The sequence below is a fragment of the Aethalodelphis obliquidens genome, unplaced genomic scaffold (genome assembly GCF_003676395.1).
Source record: "Aethalodelphis obliquidens isolate GAN/ISIS:26980383/991018 unplaced genomic scaffold, ASM367639v1 scaffold16, whole genome shotgun sequence".
In the NCBI taxonomy this organism is placed as follows: Eukaryota; Metazoa; Chordata; class Mammalia; order Artiodactyla; family Delphinidae; genus Aethalodelphis; species Aethalodelphis obliquidens.
Window position 1 is genome coordinate 15,941,998 of NW_020837960.1, and position 7,530 is coordinate 15,949,527.

General features: G+C 46.8%; 1 pseudogene; it reads left to right on the top strand.

Annotated features, from left to right (window-relative positions):
- Positions 1–4,825: 4,825 nt before the first annotated feature.
- LOC113625547 (calcium-responsive transactivator pseudogene) lies at positions 4,826–5,785 on the top strand (annotated as a pseudogene).
- The last annotated feature ends 1,745 nt before the right edge of the window (positions 5,786–7,530 follow it).

The following is a 7,530-nucleotide window of genomic DNA, read 5'->3' on the forward strand; positions in this document are numbered from 1 at the left end:
CCCTGGTGGAGTAGTGGTTAAGAGTCCACCTGCCAATGCAGGGGACACAGGTTTGAGCCCTGGTCCGGGAAGATCCCACATGCCGCGGAGCAACTAAACCTATGCGCCACAACTACTGAGCCTGTGCTCTAGAGCCCGTGAGCCAAAACTACTGAAGCCCGCGCACCTAGAGCCCGTGCTCCGCAACAAGAGAAGCCACTGCAATGAGAAGTCCACGCACCGCAACAAAGAGTAGCCTCTGCTCGCTGCAACTAGAGAAAGCCGCACGCAGCAACTAAGACCCAATGCAGCCAAAAATAAATAATAAATAAATAAATACATTAAAAAAAAAAGACTCTGACTTCATAGAATAGATTCTAAACAACTCTTCGAGTTCACTATTCTACTCCCCTTAGCGTCTTATTTTGCCTTTCTTTCAAAATGGAAATAAGTGCAGCCTGGTAGGTAGATAACAAAGGAAAAATTCAGGAATGCAGAGTTGAAAATTAGATAAAACCTATGTTTTTCTGTAGCCTAAAACAAATTCTTCACTTTTCTCCCATCCTTTAAATTGGAGCCTATTGTGAGGATTTGCTTAGCATTTATAAAATCCAGAAAAAGAAAAGGAGTAGTAGTATTGAGTGAAAGTCAAGAGAAGTGTTTCATGTTGAAGAACAATCACAGTGTGTATTTATGTTTACTAGAAAAAACATAAAGGATTCCCAGGAGGCTAATCTTAAAAGTTAGTCACTGTTAATTCCAGGTGAAGCCATCCTCACAACTGCCCCTATTCCTCAGTTGAAAATTCCAGCCACACCGTTGCTGTGGTGACTGCTGCAACCACTTGCTTGTTTCAGCTGAAAAAACATATTCAGGTTGTCAGACTGTGCCACTGGATGATTTTGGCTCAGAACATTAAGGTCACTGACATTGCCTTCTCAAACCATGTTATCAATCCAATATGCGGCAGTAAAAGAAAGTTGAGACAGAGCTCTTGTCTAGGCTGGGAGCCAGTCAGGGTCTCAGGGGATGACAGTGTCCTTGGTCATCTCATTTAGAGTCTAGTCCTTAACTTTATGGCTGGAGGGTCACTTCTATTGGTGTACCTAGAGACAGACTCTAGGGTGCCAATTAACATTAATCAAATTCACAAAAAAATAATATATAAACTGGAACATCTATTATTTTCATTGAGAAATATAATCATTAAGAACACTGGGGGGCTCCCCTGGTGGCGCAGTGGTTGAGCGTCTGCCTGCCGATGCAGGGGATACGGGTTCGTGCCCCGGTCCGGGAAGATCCCACATGCCGCGGAGCGGCTGGGCCCGTGAGCCATGGCCGATGAGCCTGTGCGTCCGGAGCCTGTGCTCTGCAATGGGAGAGTCCACAACAGTGAGAGGCCCGCGTACCGCAAAAAAAAAAAAAAAAAAAGAACACTGGAATCCCCATGCCTATTGGTCTCTGTGTGGTACCTACAAAGCCAAATTTAAGTGGGAAGATTGCTCTGTTATTTGGGAACCAAAGCCAGGGGAATAAGTGAGATGATTTTGGTGGCTGTTATTATCAAACTCAACAACTCCCTTTCAACCATTTTCTGAGTTCCTTTGCAATGCATTTCCTTGTGTAAACCATCTTCCTTTACGCAGTGCAAACACCAACTAACTTGCCAATATCTTTAAACAGGCTAATATGGGCATACTCTACTGAGGTTTTTTTTTGCTTTTTGGGTTTTTTTTTTTTTGGTGCGCGGGCCTCTCACTGCTGTGGCCCCGCCCGCTGCAGAGCACAGGCTCCGGACACGCAGGCTCAGCGGCCTTGGCTCACGGGCCCAGCCGCCCCGCGGCACGCGGGATCTTCCCGGACCGGGGCACGAACCCGTGTCCCCTGCATCGGCAGGCAGACGCTCAACCACTGCGCCACCAGGGAAGCCCTCTGCTGAGTTTGAATGACTTAATTTAGCATTGGGTATTTCCCAAAATTTTCATGTTCACATTTACAAATCATTGCTTAGCATGTGTTAGCTCTACAGATGGTTAACGTGAGGCTGACTTTTCAGAATCTAATCTTATGTACAGTTTTCTGGAAGCCTTTACCAAATACTGAAAACAGGTCAATGTTTCCAATTGTAGAAGGAGAAACAGGAAGACACTATAGAATAAAGACATGGTACCAGATTAATATTTGATTCCTGGCATGAGACTTTTTTTTAAATTCCCATATCAGACAGTCACTGTTTGTGGTAGGATCTCAGAAATGTAAACCCTTAAAAATCATGAGATACAAATGGCTCATACAACTCAACAACAAAAAAACAAACAACCCAATCGAAAAATGGGCAGAAGACCTAAATAGACATTTCTTCAAAGAAGACATACAAACCCACGCACATATGGTTACCTCATTTTTGATAGAGGAAGCAAGTATATACAATGGAGAAAAGACAGGCTCTTCAATAAGTGTTGCTGGGAAAACTGGACAGCTACATGTAAAGGAATGAAATTAGAACACTCCCTAACACCATACACAAGAATAAACTCAAAATGGATTAAAGACCTAAATGTAAGGCCAGACACTATAAAACTCTTAGAGGAAAACATAGGCAGAACACACTATGACATAAATCACAGCAAGATCCTGTTTGACCCACCTCCTAGAGAAATGGAAATAAAAACAAAAATAAACAAATGGGACCTAATGAAACTTAAAAGCTTTTGTACAGCAAAGGAAACCATAAACAAGACAAAAAGACAACCCTCAGAATGGGAGAAAATATTTGCAAATGAAGCAACTGACAAAGGATTAATCTCCAAAATTTACAAGCAGCTCATGCAGCTCAGTATCAAAAAAACAAACAACCCAATCCAAAAATGGGCAGAAGACCTAAACAGACATTTCTCCAAGGAAGATATACAGATTGCCAACAAACACATGAAAAGATGTTCAACATCACTAATCATTAGAAAAATGCAAATCAAAACTACAAGATATCATCTCACACCAGTCAGAATGGCCATCATCAAAAAATCTAGAAACAATAAATGCTGGAGAGGGTGTGGGGAAAAGGGAACCCTCTTGCACTGTTGGTGGGAATGTAAATTGATACAGCCACTATGGGGAACAGCATGGAGGTTCCTTAAAAAACTAAAACTAGAACTACCATACAACCCAGCAATCCCACTACTGGGCATATACCCTGAGAAAACCATAATTCAAAAAGAGTCATGTACCACAATATTCATTGCAGCCAGGACATGGAAGCAACCTAAGTGTCCATCGACAGATGAATGGATAAAGAAGATGTGGCACATATATACAATGGAATATTACTCAGCCATAAAAAGAAATGAAATAGAGTTATTTGTAGTGAGGTGGATGGACCTAGAGTCTGTCATACAGAGTGAAGTAAGTCAGAAAGAGAAAAACAAATACCGTATGCTAACACATATATATGGAATCTAAAAAAAAAAAAAATGGTTCTGAAGAACCTAGGGGCAGGACAGGAATAAACACGCAGACATAGAGAGTGGACTTGAAGACACAGGGAGGGGGAAGGGTAAGCTGGGATGAAGTGAGAGAGTGGCATGGACTTATGTATACTAACAAATGTAAAATAGATAGCTGGTGGGAAGCAGCCACATAGTACAGGGAGATCAGCTTGGTGCTTTGTGACCACCTAGAGGGGTGGGATAGGAAGGGTGGGAGGGAGACGCAAGAGGGAGGAGATATGGGGATATATGTATATGTGTAGCTGATTCACTTTGTTATAAAGCAGAAACTAACACACCATTGTAAAGCAATTATACTCCAATAAAGATGTTAAAAAAATTTTTAAAAGACGTACAGACGGCCAGTAGGCACATGAAAAGATGCTGCTCAACATCACTGATTATTAGAGAAATGCAAATCAAAACCACAATGAGGTACCACTTCACACTGGTCAGAATGGCTGTCATTAAAAAGTCTGCAAATAACAAATGCTGGAGAGGGTGTGGAGAAAACGGAACCCTCCTACACTGCTGGTGGGAATGTAAGTTGGTGCAGCCACTATGGAAAACAGTATGGAGGTTCCTCAAAAAACCAAAAATAGAATTACCATATGATCCAGCAATCCCACTCCTGGGCATGTATCCAGACAAAACTATAATTGAAAAAGATACATGCACTATTGTGAATAGTGCTGCATGTTCACAGCAGCACTATTCACAATAGACAAGACATGGAAACAACCTAAATGTCCATCGACAAATGAATGGATAAAGAAGATGTGGTACATAGATACGATGGAATAATACTCACCATAAAAAGGGATGAAATAATGCCATTTACAGCAACATGGATAGACCTAGAGATTATCATACTAGCTGAAGTAAGTCAGAAAGAGAAAGACAAATACCATATGATATCACTTATATGTGGAATCTAAAATATGGCACAAATAAACCTATCTATGAAACAGAAACAGACTCACAGACATAGAAGACAAATTTACTGTTACCAAAAGGGGAGGGGGGGATGGCGGGAGGGATGGATTGGGAGTTTGGGGTTAGCAGATGCAAACTATGATATATAGAATTGATAAACAAGGTCCTACTGTATAGCACAGGGAACTGTATTCAATATCCTGAGATAAACCATAATGGAAAAGAACATAAAAAAGAATGTATATATATGTATAACTGAATTACTTACTGTGCCGTTCAGCAGAAATTAATACAACATTGTAAGTCTACTATATTTCATTAAAAAAAAAAATGAGAGATATTACAAGGGTGCTGAGACATCCCTCAAAGTAAGAAAGGCTTTTGCATTGTTTTAATTTAAAAAGTATAATGGGGCACCCGCCACCATGTCGGTGGCCTTTGCATTCGCCCGGCAGAGAGGCAAAGGAGAAGTCATGCAGCAAACCACGTAGAAGATGCTAGATGAGAACCACCACCTGATCCAGTTCATCCTGGACTACCAGAGCAAGGGCAAGACGGTGAGTGCACCCAGTACCAGCAGGCCCTGCACCGGAACCTGGTCTACCGGGCCACGATATCGAACTCCAACCAGAAAATGCAGTCCCTGCTGTACGGCCGCCCACCCCGAGCAGGACGCCGGGCCCTGCCCGACGGAGGGCTGTTCCGGAGCTGCGCTGACCAGGGCCCGCACTTCCGGGGCAGCCTCATTGATGCCACAGCCGCCTGCCTGACGCCGTCCTCCCTCACGCAGGCGCAGACCGACATCGGTCCGAACCACGTGTTCACGCGGCAGACGGCGCGGAGCGCGCTGCCCAGCGCCTCCAGAAGCGCGTCAGGCAGCAGCCTAGGGCTCGGGGCCCGGCTACAGCCACTTGGGACCGGCCTCGCAGAGCGTACCGTTTGCAGGGCCAAGGCGCCATTAGCAACGACGTGTCTTGGGCGAACATCAACATGCAGCCCAACCCAGGCGGCTTCGGCCTGCTACAGGTGGGTGCGGGGCGGGAGCCCGCACTACGCAGGCCAGTCCATGGCCATGATGGCCGGAGCGGGCAGGGGAGCAGCGCGGTGGGGCAGCGGCCCACAGGGCGCTACCGGTCCTCCCGGCAAGGCTCCTCCCAGAGTACCTGTGCCGGGGGGAGAACAACTGTGGCGAGCTGTACGGCCACCGCCAGGCCACCTCGGAGCCCATGAGCCGGACAGACCCCCCCCCCCCGGGACCACACGGCGATTACACCGACCAGCTGGCATCCTACGCCCAGCAGAGCTACTACCGGTCGTTTGAGGAGTCCGCGCAGCACTACCACAACGGCGGTAAGGCCGGCCGGGCCACGTGCGGCAGGGCCTGATGTGTACGGGCTTTATGGCAGTGGAGGCCGGGCCCTGTGTCCCCACTTGCCTGTGTGTTAATGAAGGAGGAGAAGGGTCTCTCGGGGTAGACCCACCATGTGGCCCAGCTGACCATCTTGGGGCCTGTGAGCTGCTCTCGGAGCCTCCTCAGTCAAGACTGTCCTTTGTTCCAAAGGCGGGAGGGCGAGCGGCGGGGACCTGGGCACCCCATCTCCCTCCTGAGCCAGGCGGGCGGCACACGTGGGGTGTGTTGGGCATGGCCTGGGCATTCCTCTGCTGGCAAATAAGGCGCACGTCTGGCAGAGGGACCTGTCAGACTGAGGGTGAGGCGGCGACGCGCTGGAAGCAGCTCCCCGAACAGAAAGCCCTGGTCTGTGGCGCTCGCGCATTTCCCTGGTGTGAACACTCCCACTCCCAATGACTTAAAACTGCCAAGGTGACATCACCAAACACGGATTTGGGAAGAAGCAGGCACATTCTGTTCTCTAGCGGGTGCCAGCTGGCCCCGGGCCTGTCGGGTGAAGGGACTTCCCACCGACCCCTGGAAGCCGGGAGAGGAGAGGAAACGATAAGCCCCACAGGGTGACGTGGTCCAGGCTCTCTTGTTTGGATGTCAGGCAGTGGGGAAAATGTAAGGGCTGCCAGGCCCCAGAGAGGAAAAGACAAACGGTACATACGGAACGGGTGACTTGACGATGTGACTTTTGGGGTGACCGTTTCTTAAATTGTAAAAACACAACAAAATTTTTAACCATTTTAAGTGCACAGTTCAGTGGCATTAAGTACATTCAAGTTGTCGGGCTGCCACCACCATCACCACCATCTCCAGAACCTCTCAACATTCCGAACTGAAACTCTGTCCCCTATCTCCTAACTCCCTATCCCCCACCCCGGCCCTTAGCAGCCACTTGGTGTCTCTGAGTTTGGCTACTCTGGGTACCTCATCTAAGTGGAATGATACAGTAGTTGTCTTTTTGTGACTGGCTTGTTTCTTTCAGCATAATGTCCTCAAGGCTCATCCATGTTGTAGCAGGTGTCAGGATTGCCTTCCTGTTTAGGGCCGAGTGATATTCCGTCGCACGTTTACACCACATTTCGCTTGTCCATTTATCTGTCAATGGACACTTGGGTTGCTTCCACCTTTTAGCTATTGTGAATAGTGCTTCTGTGAACATGGGTTTAGAAATATCTCTTCGAGACCCCGCTTTCAATTCTTTCAGGTATAGGCAGACAGACCTCTGAGATATTGCGGGTTCAGTTCCAGACCATAATAAAGTGAATGTTGCAATTAAAAATTAAAAATTAGAATGGAACAAATTAGCCAATAACACTGAAAGACTTGGGATACCCCAGACAGTTGACATTCGCTCAAAGGACCCACTGTGTGATGCTGCAGCTGTCTCTCCACCTCCCTAATCTCAGCACGTGTGGCAGCTTTTTCCCTGCATGAGCAACACGCACAATGGCAAGAGAAGGAGCATTTCAAATTTCCTACAGTAGGAAGAACCACTGCTTTGTAAGAGGTGATCTAGAAACAAAATCTTGGTGCAAGACCAGTGATGCCACTACACTGCTTATACACCACTACTGGTTGTGCCCTTGACCACAGAAGAACAGGAGCAGCTTGTGTAGTCAGAATCCATTGTTCAATTGCTTCAGCCCCATCATCCAAGTGGGACATCAGCAGATTGGTAAAAAGCCCTTCTGGGGGCAGTGGAGAGGAGGAGCCACTAACTTTGATCCC